The 14,746-nt window shown below is 39.1% G+C and overlaps 1 protein-coding gene across 1 annotated transcript in view; it reads right to left on the bottom strand.

Moving 5' to 3' along the window:
• The window catches only part of QKI (QKI, KH domain containing RNA binding), a 478,774-nt gene that overhangs the window by 25,995 nt on the left and 438,033 nt on the right, over positions 1 to 14,746 (bottom strand). Inside the window, exon 19 of the transcript XR_012054688.1 lies at positions 2,381 to 2,504. The gene's annotated coding sequence lies outside the window, so the exon portion shown is untranslated. The remainder of the gene's footprint in view (positions 1 to 2,380; positions 2,505 to 14,746) is intronic.

Consider the following 14,746-nt stretch of genomic DNA (forward strand, 5'->3'; position numbering starts at 1 on the left):
GAGGTGTTTTTGACACATAAATCTCAGGTGCTGAAAGTTCACTCTTGTTCTACTGCCTCTTACAGTTATTTGAGGCAATGCACCACTCCCAGTTTTTCTGGAAATGTAATGGCACACTTCCCCCTAAAAGCCCAGAGTATCACAATTATACTGACTTTGGAAGTTAAACTCCTTTTGTGGATTTTTGATCCTTTTCTTAAAGTTCAAATGTCACTTTCCTTGCCAGTCAGCCAAAAATCATATTGAAGAAACCCCAAAATTTTAGCAATACGAGCAGAAAAATAAACTGCATGTACAGCTAGTTCATATTCAGTGTGAGCTAAATTGTCCCAGGCACTGGCAAGGATGCACTCACTGTGTGACCATGTGCCCATCTGCAGAGGGTAAAACAGGTTCCTGGCTCCCTTCCTCCTGGCCCCTGAGAAAGAAATAGCCAAGGACAGCTGTTCTGCCCAGTGGAGGTCTGAAGCCCCTCACCACTCATCTTCTGGGCGACCACGCTGAACATCTGCCAAACCACAATGTTTCTGTGCTTGTAGGAACCTGCAGGAAAATGTAAAAATATTCCTTCCCTTTTCTATTTTCATATACGATAAGTTGTTTAACATAAAACAGTGAAAAAAAAAATATACATCTGGCTTTTTATTTACTGGCAGTTTCAGCCCGTGAGCTCTGGTACCAATCCCTGGTGCAACTCCATTGACTTCAGCAGACTCAGCCAGAGGTCAGAATGTGCTATTAAGAGTTGAAATAAGACAAGATATGCAGTCCTGTTTCTTTCCAGCCCATAAAACCAGTCTTCATTTTATCCAAGATCTATCAAGAATATTGAGTTCTATCTTTGTTTTTGCTGAAGGATTGCTGAAGTGGAAAAGCACTTTCTTTAATTACGGGGAAAAGGGGCTTAATCTATAATAGAAAGACAGTATTTCCTAGTTAGTTTCCACATATTTTAATTCAGTGGGTGCTAACCAACGAAAACTCAGCACGTTCAGGATGTTTCAAAAAAAAAAAAATAAACCCTTCCATTCATATTTTCTTAAATTTAGACTTTGTGTTACATTTTATTCAAGCTCTTGTGCCATACTTAGCGCTATCATCATAACCTCTTTGCAGAAGTGTATCTGACAACACAATTAACATTTTCACATGTTGTTTGAGTTTTTGCCTTCCTCAGGATAGGTTTATATGGAAGAATGTCTTATTTTCTCCTTTATTTGTCTTTAAAACATCTCTCTGTCTAAGAGAAGGGCAAATAAAAGAGGAACACTTTGCACTAGGTAAATGTGCACAGACTCAGATTGGTGGACTAAATGAGCACAGCCCTGGAGCCTTTCCTTTAGAAGGGGCTGTCTGTTGGATGCTTCTCACTCCTTGAATAGGAAGGGTCTAAGAGGGGAAAGATACTATAATCTTCCTCATTTTCTTCCAAACTAGCATTAGTTAACAAAGACCTGCTACACTCTGTACATCAAACCCAGAGAAAACCCAGCTGTGACAGCATGACATTGCTATGGCTGCTATTTTATGGCCCTTTGCAACATGGAGTAAAAAGTCACTCAGAAATACTTTTTCAAACATATTTGACAGAAGTTATTTATTAAGGATATATATCTTTTGAGCATTAATAGCTTAGCGACCCAAGTCACACAGGTGACTGGGAATTTCAATTTGGAAAAATAACACCGTTTATATAATGGTTGCCTGTCTTGTAATTGCCATGTAAACTCTTTCCTTGCAGAAGCAAACAACCAAATAACAAATGAAAAACATAATGTAACTCCACTGACGATCATACTGAAATCTGAATTAGGTGTCACCGTATGTGTCTACTGACTTCTACATTGGAGTGGCAATGGGCAGGGGAGGAAAGGTTGTCTCTGGTTTAGATTTCTGTGGCTAAATGCAATACAAATATGCCCTGAAGTCAACAGACTTTCATGTGTTATACATGTGCGCTGAATTTGCTTTCCAATGCCCTGCTTCCGAGATTTGATATGGGCAGATGGTGGAAGAGATCTCCCTGGAAGCAGCATGTTCTCCCCCCAAGAGGAATGCCCTCATGTCTCTTAGACATGAACGGTCTGGCTGATTAATAAGCAGTGCTGTTTGGCTTAGGAGAAAGTTCAGATTTGCTTCTTTTGCCTGCAGAGTGGGACTTTACTGGGGCAAGGGTATTAAACTGGGACTGTCAGAGAAGTTTGGAGCAGGTGGTGAAAGTGAACAGAAGAAGGGGAAGGGAGCAAAGGAGGATGCTGTGTCCCCTGAGGGAAAAGCCTGTTGCCTGTGGTGATTTTGTCTGGGATGGCACTGAGGATGCCAATGTCTGGAGCTGCAGAGGTACCCGGTCTTCTCAGCCCTCACTGCCTGCTAGGCTTACCAATGTGATGTGGCCTCTCCAGGTCATCCAAAAGCCCCATGACTCCTGGCAGAGAACCTGGTGCAAAGTCGTGCTCTCTGAAAAGACTTCTTTCTTCCCCTGGATAAGGAAAATCCTTCTGCTCCTAAGGGAGAAAAAAGCAACCATTCAGTTCAGAGCTGGGGCTGTTTTCAAGGCTTCCAGCAAACACACTGTGCTTCAGTACTGTTGATAAATGTATTAAATCAGAACACATGCTTTTAGAGGGCAAGTGGCTACTTTACCTAAATGCTATTTACATGTGAGTGTTAATCAAGAAATATGTTCTAATCCAATTCTACCACAATGTTATTTTTCCTTCCTTTCCCTCACCCAGCATCTATATGAACAAAGGGCATGAAATACAGAGCTGTCATTTGATTTATGCTACTAACTGTGTTTATCACTAACTGTCGATTTTCTTTAACTTTACATAAAATCAGTGTTTGGGACACTGTGAAGTTAGAGACTTTTAACACAGAACTATGTTTTCTGACTTCAATGACTTTGCCCAACATACCAATCGAGAAGAGCCAGAGAAACAACACAAAGTAATATATTCACACCAGAGGGAGACTTTAAAGAATGGTAATGCAGGCTCTTCTGCAGCAGGACCCATCCCTGCATCTCCTACAGAGAAACAGGAAGCAAGTGAGGTAGCTCTGGGACTGTGGTAAAGCCTAGTAGTCCTCCCCAACTCGTGATGGACACGAGGATGGGACTGACAGTCATTTTTGGGAAAATCTCACAAGTGGCAAGATCTGAGAAGAGGAGGTTGAAAGGCCTCTAGGATAAAACCTAAGAGGTCCTAGTAAGTAAACTGTAGAAATGAGCTTTTTGGGGTATGTGTTGACAATAGCAAGTTGAGAGAAAAATGGCCCAAATAAAATTCATTTTTACTGTGGCTGCTTGAAGCCTGCAGATAAAAATGCAAACCTGAGACCAGCAGACTACATTAGAAAGACTATGTGAAACCAACACAGAATTTCACAGGGCTGTACTGGCAACTTTGTTTCCACAGAGTCTTTACTCAGACCTGTCAGTATTTACAAGGATATTTCTGGATGCCTGCAGACCTCAGTGTATGACAAATACTACAAAATGAGAACAATTAATTTCTTGGCTTTTTCTCAAGATGCTGCAAAGGTATTAAAAAATTAATTAGTAATATTAACTTGATATGCCTCAGAACATTAACTCAAGAGTCATTTTTTTCAAACAGATTCACAATATTTATAATAACCCTTATGCTATGCTGCTTCTTGCCACCCACGTGAAGGAGCTGCCATACAATGTTGTCTTACATTATTTGCTTAGCTGCAGAAATTTTGGCATGGTATTGTATAGAAAATTAGAGGAATTAACTGTGTGCTGCTGATATATTTTCTCCTCCTGCAGCTTCATGTGGTTACAGCTCCCATGTTGCACCCCAGAGGCAGCTTCATTACAGTAGGTGAATGCTTTCCTGTGTGTTAGAATGTGTTTATAAAATAGTCCTTGGAACTAAAGATACTGGATGGATTTCTAAATTGGACATTCACTATAGCTAGTTGGCACATTGGTGACAGCTTCATTTAATGTATACAGCTTAATTGGGTAGCTCATTTGCCAAGCCCCAACTGGCAGCAACAAGCACCAGGCTCTGCATCTAGATGTCCACTTTAAACATCATCTTGAGACACCATCCAAAACCATAGAGAAACCAAATCAAACTGTAAGAACACAGTGAGCAATATATTTCCTTCACAAGGAGTGAGTCAAACAAGCTTATTCAAAGAGCACATTATTTGAGAGAGCATAAAAACAAAGAGGAAAAGAACAGCACAGAGAAACAACAGGTCCCTTTGCTGTCTGCTCAAGTCCCTTCTACTCAAAGCAGATTAATAATAATTCATGCTTTCCTTGTTTTAGCATGATGCTTCTTATTGCTTTCCACAACCAGACCCATCACTTCCTGACTATGTAGATACTGAATTGTCCTAATTTAGACCTTTTGAGAAAAATCTCAGCTCACTGTGAAGGAGCTGACATCTCTCCTAATAGCCTGCTCTGCTGCTGTTTCCACTTGTCACTAGGAATTAAAAAAACTCAGACAGCCCATGAATACCTCACCTAAAGAAAGGAGCTTCCTTAAAAGTAGGGTCCTTTCATGCTTCCCAAGTTTCTTTGGCCCAGTTCTTTCTTCTCCAGCATTAGATCTGGACATCTGGTCAGGTTCAGTAATATTTCACTGGTTTCAATGAAAATTCCATAAAACTATGGTAGAGGTCAGGGTTAACAGTGTCTCTCAAAAAATTACTAGAGCTTATAGGAACAAGACCCAAAATTTGCTCTAATCTTCAGTTGTCTTTGCTCTCTGGACACTTTTGCTTTTAGACCACTGAGTAAGTTCTGTGTCTTCTCATACTCCAACTAGCAAAGTTCATTGCTGAGAGAAAAATCTCACTGTTGTGCACAGGATTGTCAGAATCACAATCTTCTCTCTTAATATTTTTCATTGATTCCAGGTCCATATATTGATATTCATTGTGGAATATGATATTTTGAGCAGTAATTAACTGGGTTGTGTGGCATTTTTTGGAGATAAAAACACTGTAGAAATGTTAATATGAGTGGCTAACGGAACAGTAATGCTAAATGTGCAATTTAAACATCTCTTTCCTGAGATACATTGCTTGTTCATATTCTTTAATTTTACAGAAAGTTTTTTTTTTTTTTAAATCTGTGTGGCTAGGTTGAAAAACATGGATATACAGCTTGGCCACATATTCTCTCAAAATAAAACCAATAATAAAATGTGTAGTGAAGACTGAAATAGATAATATACAGCAGACAGAGATGAAAAACATCTTCTGCTGAAAACAAAGGCAAATTTATAATTGATTTATTTCATTTTAGTTGGGATTTCAGCCAAGGCATGTACATGTTTCAGACCTTGCTCACAGGAACGTCTTTATGTGTGCAACACCCCCTCCCCCCACTACACCTACTTCCATTTCTTGTCATGGTTTCTCCATCACCAAAATCCAATGTTTTGGATTATATGAGAGACCCGAGTTCATCAGTTCCAAAAAGCAAGCTCCAAGTCAAGGATAGCCTGATAACTGTTACAGTTGTACTTTCCACTGACAAAAGTCACTGTTTCCAGCAGAAAACTATAATATCTAAATGCAGGTGGAAGTCAGATCTTTAGTAGAACAGTATAGCTTTATTAAAGATGGCTATGACTACACTTATATCAGTAGCTCATCTGATTGATGAGTAGAGTCTCACCTTGCAAGACTGCAAGAGGGGAATGGAAGGAAGGGAAGCATTTTCCTGTGCTCCCTTAAGAAAGCAGAGAAAAAATTGGTATTAAATGGACCATGGATGCTAATGTGTGATGCTGACTGTGGATGAAGGTTGCAGGACTTGTAACAACACCTTCTGAGCACCCAGATCAGTGGCAAGTTTTGAGGTCCATTTCTTTGGACAGTAATTTAGACCTGATTGAGAGCTCTTTATCTCAAAACCAGAGACCTCCTGTATCTTAACTGAGCTCACCATACCATCAACTGGACTACAATTGAAGTGATCAAGATGAGAGTTGAAATGGGAACAAATTCCTTTCCAAAGAAGTCAGCTATTGCAGAAATGATTCTGGGGTAGGCAGAACTGGCTTTCTGGTACTCAGATTTACTTACTCTATGAATGGGCACTTTCAAATTAAACTCCTTTCCTTGAGGCACCCACAAACCTCTCTACTTAGACATGCAGATGCCAAACTGAGCAGGAGGTACTGACTCCTTCAAGATGCACTGTCTTCAACAGTGGAGAAGACTTATTTTGGTGGTGCCTGTGTGGGATGGAGCTATTAAGAAAACTATTTACTCTGAGAAGGAAATTAATACCACACAAAAAAGAGGAAGAATCTTGTTCCTGAGATGCTTTTTCTTCTCTTTAACCAGAGGAAAGAAAACTCACCTAAAGAATGATCCATTTAGAGGGTTTAAAATTTATTATGTGCAGAGAAATAACCTTGCAAAACTTGTTTTTCTGTGTCAATACCTTGAGCAAGAGCAGATTCAGACAAATGTAGCAGGAAGTACTCAAGGAAGGAGAAAGATTTAAGAGCAGTGGGATGCTGCTGTCTTGTAATGCTGAGCTAATTCAATGTCCCATCAAACATCCTGGCACAAGCATATAGCTCTCTGTCCCATAATCCAGACAGCAAACAGAAGCAAAACAAAACATATCAATTAATATACCACTAATAGTGACAAGACAATCTTGACTTGTCTGAATTTACCCTTTAGCAAAATACATGTATAAATAAATAATGACTGACATTCGTAGTCTTAATAAAACACGTTGTGTTCTGTATGGCGAGATGAGATCTCTCCTTCCATAGTATTTTCCTCCTCCGCATTTATCAATTTACTAACTCAACCATGTTTTCTCCGTGACCCTAAAATTCAGTTCTATGTTGTTTTGATGCTGATGTTGATAATTAACCACATTTAAAAACTCCTCTGGCACTCTAGTTTAGTGCTCACGTTTTCAGGGCTGTTTTCAGGTATCATACCCATCTCCCACAGATGGCATGGCATGTCCCAGCCTTGCTCAGTCTTTAGTTCTCTTTGGGCTGTCCTTAGACTAGCTATGGGTTCTGGTAGTAGGGATAACTCGCATCAAAATCTCCTTGAAATGTTGCCCATATCCTATCCCAGATACACATCTTTCTTCCCCCATAAGACTTGTGGCTGATCCAGTGTTTTAAAGGGAGTGAGATGTGCTCCAGAGTGCTGTGCACTTGAGTGTGTGCTTTAGGATGTATTCAACGTGCCAATATCAGCAATATGCACAGCCAAATGCTCCTTATAGAGTTAATCTATTTTATCCACCATAGGATCATAAGTGTCAGCTACTAAAGACGTGTCCTAAAAGGTATAAGCCTAATCTTATAGCACTCCAAAGAGATCTGTGTAAGAAAAAGTTGCTGATGCTCTTTAGATATGTCCAAAGCTAGATATATAGATGACTTGGCTTATTATTTTCTCTTCCACTCTCCAGGGAACTCATTGTGCTTATCTTGATTAAGCCATCATTGAACCGTACTCGGACTGGTAGCCAGAACAATAGCAATGTCACTGTCAGCTGTGTGATTTTTTGAAATAGTCTCATATTTTCTATCTTCTTCCTTTGCTAAGGAAAAAATGACCTTGCACCTTATTTCCTTGTCTTCATTAAAGAAGGTGCAAAATTGCATTTCTCTCTTGGCCATTCAGAGAAAACTCTTTTTAAAATCACAGACTAAACTGGTGTCTACATAATCTTCACATTTAGATGTTTTCCCAGCAGGGATTCAAACGCTTCTGCCACTTCAAGGTCTCAACAAGATCATGTGAAATATTGCCTTTCTGAAAGGAAGACTCCACAGGATACAGGGCCAACCAGCAGAAACATTTTGTCTGCACTTTGTTCAAGGATAGTAATTTAAATCTAATCTGCAAGCAACAGCTTCAGAGTGCTACAAGCACATCCCATGTCCATTAGCAGCATTTTCAGGGGGGAAGATCACAGGTCTCTCAACTCCTTAGCCAACTTCTAAAAGGCAATTGTCTGACAGAGGAAGGTTTCTCTCGCCCTCTCTCTTCTGATGAGTTTTCATCACAGGTGAGACTTAGAAAAACCTGCAGCCTGTCTTTATATTTCCATGACCAGCTTCCTTCTAGCAATTTACTCTCAGTTCCTCACAGGACAGTCAAAATATCTGCTGGGCAATTAACAATTCTCCACCTGCACACCCACCCACTCTCAGTGCATTACAGTGTGCAACAGCATAGGAGAACATAACTAATGACACTCACAGTCCAGAAAAAGAGAGGGAGATAGAAAACATAATGAGTTACCATGGAACAAAGCACTTATTCTTCTGTTGAGGAAATGAGCCATGAAAGGTACAGTTAAGGCCTGGGGTTTTGTACAACTACATGCTATTTCTGTCCATATTCATTTTAATTCTACCGAATCCTTTCTTTAAAATATTATTTTTAATTTTTGGTCTTTAGGAATAATTATTAGAATAGGCTCCTTTTTGCCTTTTTAATAAACTATACAGACATCCAAATGTTCCATCATTCTCTAAACCTAAATTTCTGAAGTAGTCATAACTCCTGATGCTGCATGGGAGAAAATGTGCTTGAAATCAGAGTTTTATACACAGAGTTTATAACGAAACAATCTACATTTCCTACCACCTGCTATTAATGATCCAACTCAATATGGGCAACACAGTGAATAGATTTTCTCACATGGACTCAAAAACAAAACTATTTGAATATAGGTACAGTTGTTAGTGGTTTTTTTTCTTTACACTGGGTTTCATTTGATTCCTAGCTTAGGAACATTTAGTCTTCAAAATTGTTTTATTCCTGTATTGTGACGTGATAGATCACACCCCAGATCACAAATGGGATTCTCCTAATTGTTCAAACAATTCCCAGTTTGCAGAGTAGTGCCCCCTGTCTCTGGATATAGCAGCCCTGGACAGTGGGTTTTTCTGATGAATAGCGCTTCTCCTTCTGAAGCACTTTTCAAGTCACCCATCGCAGTCACCCAGGTCTGACAACCATTTCCCATGCCAGGGAGGAGAAAAGGACTTAACTGGCTACTTGCCCATTGCTGGCAGACTGATTTGTGCAGCTCAGCATGGCTCTATTAATCTCTTGAGCTGTTAGAGCCTGTTCTTTCCTCCCTCTTTCCTCCTGCTTGCTCCTCCTTCCTACCCCCCCGACTTCTTGATCTTACTCTGTGACTCCTCTGCCAGCTGCCTGGCAGCTTCTTGCACTCTGCCAACACGACTTCACAGCCTTTGCTCTTGGGCAGGTCATCAGGAACTGTCCCCTCAGAGAACAAAGTTTCCTCAGAAATTCTGCCTCCACCTCAAGCTTTGCTGCTCAGTCCTTCCCATCCTCTGGGCAACCCCTCCAAAGGACAGCCAGATGTTGCACAGTTCATTATGGGTAGTTGAGAAATGAAGTTTAAATTGTAATCAATCATGTAAAAAAAAGAAATGTATGGACTACATTTGAAAGAGTAAATGTAAATTATCATTGTATTTTTTTATCTCTATGAAATCAATTCTCAAATTCATCTTGTGATTTCACCAGCCATTTGATGCATTATTATCCTTTGTGGGATTATGTGAATACAGCCATTTCTTTGGGTGATTATTTTTAGTATTTTTACTTAGGCAATTTTGAAAGGCTCCATAAGACTATAGCTTTTAAGACAGCATTTCTTTCGGAATGATTAAGCATAATCATGCAACTATGATCATGCATTGCAGAGAAAAGTAGAATTGATACAGTCTCAGTTGTGGTTGCTATGTAATTTTTCTTTTCATACTAATATTGAATTTTATGCATAAAAGACTAACTGATTTTTAAAGATTGAGAGAGAAAGCCTTAACTCAGAATTTCCTGTCTATTCAGTGTCCGTTTATTTTTGGAAACTGCATTACATCTTTTAACTAGTATGTTATTAAATATTATTTTTCCCTGGAAATTAACTTTAGCTATAATCAGATGATGCATTTTAATGACAACTATCCTATTTATTATATGCATACATTTGTATATCTGTATATCATATCAGATATATAACAGCCTGGGAGGAAAAAGTGATGGTGATACTTCATATATTGAATTAAAAGTTTATAGGAGAGTATTTTCAAACAGAGCTTTCTTGTCTGTGTGAGGACCTAGAACCTGGATATTCACGTTGGAAATTACATAAAAGCTAAGAATAATTGTTCTCTGCCTCACCACTTCCTCCAGCATACATCAAACCTGCTGGTTCCAACTGGAAGAGCTTTATTATAACTAGTGGAGTTGCACCAATTTCTTTGGCAGGGACCTCATTCTGAAATTGTTGTCTGTGATCTCGATGGAAAAAGTTATAGCAACCTTTTCAAGTTGATTTTTCTGTTTTTCAGTGCATAACAATTAAGTATTTGTAACTTCTAATATTATCCAAGTATTGAACAGCTTACATTTCTTTTTCTTGTTTCATGCAAGAGTCTTCCTTTAAGCTTTCATTGTGTTAGTTGCACAACTAGTTAGTTGTATGTGGAAACATGCATGGAAACGCACCTACAACAAAAATTTTATGCTGAGATCTCCACCAGCTAAAAAGCATTTGAGATGATACTGAGTATGTGCTTTAAACATAATCACAGCATGTTGGGGCAAAATGGATAAAAAAAAGATTTTAGAGAATTTTGTAATGCTTTGGGTGGGGCTAGACCCGTTATTCCCAAGAAAGGAGTCATCCCTGCACACATGAAACCGCTATGAAAGAGCTTCATTTTCTGTAAAGTATTGAAAACTCCCAGAGTCCCTGCAAAAGCTAGCATGAGTTAGAGCTGCCATGCCACATTTTGCACAGAAAGTAGAAAAGTGCTTGTTATCTCCTTGTTGATTTCTGTGTATAAAAATAAAATAATTTGCTTTTTAAAATTATGCATGTAAATCTTGACACCCAGCAAGGACCCTAAACATGTTTACAAAATAATTGCAGACCTTACAAATGCAAGCTATGTTTCATACTCTCATATTGCAACTCTCTACCTAATCTGTATACCTAGGGATACATCTTTTGTCAACTATGCAAGAGGAATTGATGAGTTCAATCATAGCCCAAACCTCTACTAAAGACAGCTCACCAGTTTGTAGTAGGACTCATCACAAAGTCACATAGAAGACAGTCCCCCTCTTTCCTCCTTTAGTCTCCCCCTCACCCAGTGTAGACGGTACGTGTGGGACTGCCTTTGTCACTGGATGTGGAGGACCTATGGCTATTTACCTCTTCACAACAAACAGCTGGAAAGTTTTGCCTCTCTATTTCTATACCTTGGATATGGGACATCCCTGAGAGCAGAGAACTGCCCATGTCATCCTCTCAGGTCTTGTCTTCAGAGAGGAATAGAGCTGTGTCCAGGGACCATAATGTGAGCATGGCAGACCTTGAGTTTGACTGGGGGTTTAGGCAGCCCTCTGAATAGTGTCAGAATATCCAAAACCTCAAGCAGAAGAGATATCTCTGCATTTCTGCTTCCTTCTCAACCTTCTTGCAAGCCAAGAAGAATAATAACTGAGAAGCAGGCTCACTGATGCCAGAAGTCCCTGCTACATTAGTGAAGACTGACACAAAGAAGGACTATTTAATTTAATGTTGCAGACTTCAAATTGCATTTTCCAACTTGAGAATTGCCAGCCTGACTTGAGGCTTGACAGTTCTTAATAGTCAGTTTACAAATTAATAATTTTTTATCTAGTTGAGTGCACAGCATTTTGATAAATTGTCCATTTGCCTGTCTGCTTTATCCAGCTATACCCTATTTCCTTTCTAAATCTAAGGAACTTCTGTCCATAAGTTGACTAATGGGAAAAGCTATTTAAAAATCCCAGAAACTCCAATGTTTCTCACATATTTTATTATAAGTGTTTCTGAGCCTCTGAATAAAAATAACATTGTATGTATAGATAGTTTCCTCATTCTTTTTTGGTCTTTTTTCTCATGTTGTTAGAATCTTTAATTTTGTTCAACATCTTTATCTTACAAGTATCTTTCACTGCTATCCCTTGGCTGTTGTGGGGTATTTCAGTCCATCTCATATGCTCTAGAAAACCACTCTTACTCTGACATCAATAGCACAAACAAAGGAAGTTTTCAGTGACACATGAGAGTCTTTCCCAAATAATGCTCTATTTTCTGGACAAAAAGCCGGGAATCATTAGCAGTTTGAGGTTAGAAAGCCATGATCCTTTCCTTTCCTCTCCTCGTTTTTTTTTCCCCTGCAGCTATTATTGCCTCATTTTCAGTCAGCTATAAGGACCAGATCTTTTTCTGGGGAACGACTGCAGAGAAATTAATTTCCTACCTTGTACTAGTGTGGTTCAGTATCTCTGTGCAATACTCTAAATGTAGCACTCCACACTTACTTTTAGTGACTTAATTAATTTTTTTTTCTTTCTCAGACCATTTCTTCAATTTGTCATGATAAACTTGAGCTTTTATCCTCTACTCCACGGTGTTGCATCTTCTCCCAAGCTTGTATCATCCCCATGTTTAATAAATTTAATCCATTCCCTTATCCATCTCATTAATGAGATTACTGAATAGGAGACACCTTGGTGGCACCAGCACAGGGAGCATAATTTCAAACTGACAGTGAGCCTTTAATAATTACTTCCTTTCAGTACCAAATTTGTGAAGGATGAGGTGCCTGGTGCAACGTGGAGCCTGGAGAAACATCTGCCCTCCGTGAGCTGCAGAGCTTCCTGCCTTCCAGGGTGGGCAAGCTGAGTACCATGTAACAGGAGGTTTATTTTCCATTAGCAATTTAATGCACCTGCTCTAGCACTAAAGCCAGCTTTGTCCAGGAACATGTCCACTCTTGGCTAACCATAGGCATGTGCATATATGCTCCTGGTACAGAAGGTACATCTTTCAGACCCAAGCCCACATGCATTCCCTGAGCTGAACAAGCATGGCAGGTGCTACGTACCACTTGGTTTGCATTTCAGTCAATAGGTTTGAGGGAGAACTTTCTCTTCCTGATGTGCTGCTTCACAGTGTTTCTCAAGTGTGGCTCACAATGGAATAGGACAGCAGTCACAAGTGAGATGACTCACACTCATCAGCTATTTTCATCTGGCTCATATTGCTTCAGTCATAATGTTTTCCCTCTGTATTTAGAAGTCTTTTTCAGAGAAAATGAGGTCTGCTGCTATGAATCCACTGCTGTCAACCCCATCTGGTAGCATAACTTCCTGACCTTCTCTGACCTTCTCTTTTCCTCAGTTTCTCCACTGTGAACACAAAATTCAGCTAAAAATGTGAAGCATTCTTCAATCACTTGTAGATGCAAATTACCACCTATTAATTTCTATTTGTATTTTTATGGTGATTTTCCCCATAATGTCTTGGAGAAGAAAATCTGATTCTTTTCATCTTCAGACCACCATGGCATGTAATCATCCAGTGAGATTACCCAGTACCTATGTGTGACATTGGAGTCAACTTATTTCATAACATCTTTCTGCCTCTCTGACACATTTTCCTTACCTTTCATCTACTTAGCAGCAATAGAAAATAATTTAGCAAGTGCAAGACAACGGGTAATCCCTCCCTTTTTGGGGAAGTTGAGGCGGATGACTTGGTTGAAGAATTCAGCAGTAGCAACGGTGCCAGAGGCAAAAGGGGGTTTTTCTTCCTCACCTCCTAAACATTTCTGAAATGACATCCTTTGTAGGTGTGTGTCCATGAAGGTTTCCACAAACCTGCCCAAGTCAGACATTTGTCTCCATTAAGTCATATGTGAAGATAAGGGCATTCCTGTAGTCAACAAGATGGCACATTGTATTTTAAAATGAAGGATTCACAGGGGTGGCAGCTCATTTGCACGCAGCAATGTGAATCTCACGGAGGAGGAGGTGTTGTAAATCACCAAAGAGCTACTTGACAGTGCCACTCTGTGAGTCTGGTTCAGAATTATTAATTAGACCAGGCTAAGGGTGGTTTGTTTGCATATCAGTTGACTAAGCCATGTTGGAATCCCTGTAAATAATAAAACAGGCTGATTAGGCCTAGTCATTAATTAAGTGTCTTCACTGTGAATAAACAGTAAAATCTTTCAGTTTGCCAGGGACCTCTATGACACTGTGATAAATATGCAGTCACAAGAGTTTCTATAATATGGTTTGACATCTTCATATATTAAATTGCAGCTTTCTCCCCAGTGACAATGGGTTCAAATCCCACAATGGATGATACATCTGCCTAATTTTGTTTGTTAAAATATATTACTTTGGAGATTTTGGATAACCAGGGTTGATAACCTGATATGAAAAAAAGGAAGGGGAAAAAACTTGTTAACACTGTAAAATGCAGTGTTAAATCATTTGTATGTGTGACTTTTAATTGATGTAACAATGCAGAAGATGATATAAAATCTTGTTTTATTGTTACATGGATGTATAAGTCAGCTTTTATTTATTTGACTAAAATGGTATACATTTAAAACTTAATAAACTCCCCTCAGAAGTAGGTGTTTGAGTGGTGTTTCTGTTGCTACTGTCTACTGCTTCTCAGTGTAGAGTAAGACCAAAGCTGAAATCTTTTTTACAAAGTATACTTTTTTAAACTACAAACAATGTTAAAAGCAATTAAATCTTATGCCCCTAGGCATGAAATGACCAGGTAGGTGATCAGCTAGTAGATTTTATTTCATTATGCAGTGCTGCACAATTGGTTAGGCTCCATATTGTAGTGATCTTTCATCTTTGAAAAGTTTGAATATTG

Source organism: Taeniopygia guttata, chromosome 3 (genome assembly GCF_048771995.1).
Source record: "Taeniopygia guttata chromosome 3, bTaeGut7.mat, whole genome shotgun sequence".
Classification (NCBI taxonomy): Eukaryota; Metazoa; Chordata; class Aves; order Passeriformes; family Estrildidae; genus Taeniopygia; species Taeniopygia guttata.